The sequence below is a fragment of the Aulostomus chinensis genome, chromosome 7, assembly GCF_037954235.1.
Source record: "Aulostomus chinensis isolate RoL2024-O1b breed Wild chromosome 7, RoL_Achi_v1.0, whole genome shotgun sequence".
Lineage (NCBI taxonomy): Eukaryota > Metazoa > Chordata > Actinopteri > Syngnathiformes > Aulostomidae > Aulostomus > Aulostomus chinensis.
The window spans coordinates 27,049,778-27,051,253 of record NC_141326.1 but is presented as its reverse complement, the minus strand read 5'-3'; positions in this window follow the sequence as shown (position 1 = coordinate 27,051,253).

Sequence of the window (1,476 nt, the reverse complement as noted above, 5' to 3'; positions counted from 1 at the left end):
TTGTTTGTCCAGTGAATCAGCAATCCAGTTGGCTTATCAGGGGCCAATGTTCCTATGGGCATCTTCATCCTCACTACTGCAGCTTACATATTAACTACTGCTGACCGGAGCACTGCAACAGACATTTGAGCTGAATTAAATGAAAAAAGCTCAGTCATGAAACACAGGAACGGTGGTTTTGCTTCAGTTGACCATCATTCTCCTACCCAGTGTGGCACCAGAGTAATTCTGGATAACCACTTTTAAAGAAACATTCCTGTAAGTAGAATTTACATGATATGTCAAAAAGGCCATAGCAGGCTCAACAAAACATGAGAATTTTGGGGGGGAAATATGCCAGCATGCCATCATTTTTAGAACCAGACATGGAGATGAGTACACCTCTCTCCTCATTGTTACCTACATGACCTCCAGGCCACCACCAGACTGCTAGTTAGCTTAGCTGCTATGAACACTAGCAATTAGAGGAGCCCACCACTTTGTAAGAGAGAAAAGTATACTTGATGACTTTTAAGACCTCCTGTCTCCCCCCCCCCCCCCCCCCCCTCCCGCAAGCATCCATAGCAGCTAACTCATAAGCTAAAGCAGTCAGCGGGTGGGGGTGTGGAGCTCCGTGATGCTGCACACAGAGAGGAGAGGAGGGTCTCCATCTGCTTGTGTGGCTCTCAAAGTGAGGGACGATGGGCATACTCCCCAAAACGTTGGCGTGTTCCTTTCAAGAAACATTCTCATGAACTGAATTAAGACAATATGAAATAAAGGGAGTGAACTATTACAGGCTTAAGATGAGCGGTAAAGAAAAACCCCTTTGTTTATACAAGGACCACTTTGCAAAAATAGTCGTTTGTCTGGCAAACTGCAACACAACAATAAAGAGCTGTATTATGAGACGCATCTGTTCCATTTAAAAAGATGAACGTCTGTGCTGACAGCCACTCGTTGTGTCCAAATAGAGATCAGCATGTTTTCTCTCCTAAACCTGAATCCCCGATGCTCATTTGTACCGATGTAACATTAAACCAAGCCCCCCCAGAACAGATTACAGTGCACTTTCTGGAGCTTGATTTGAGCCAAAAAAGTGAGGCAAAAATCAAGCCACAACTTTCGTTTCGCTAAGGATTTTTTTCAGATGCATTCCATCTGGCCGGTCTGCACCTTCCATGCTAGCTCAATGCCATGGAATATTTCAACATGATCATTCTGTAAACAAAATGAATTTCATAAACATTGGTGCAGGATTTTTTTCAGTCTTTTGAATTATTTAGATGTTGGGCCGATGTTTACTATTTTGCATCGTTACAGTAATTGCTTAGAAGTCACAAATGCGGTGATCGTCTTGAGCCAAATACTTTACAAGCTTTCAGACGCAAATGAAATTCACTTGCCATCAAAGAGCGTCTCATCATCAAAGATGCTGTGCGCTAAAAGAGAGATGAGTGTCTCGATTAAAAATGTAAGGGTCAGGCTGTAGCGAGT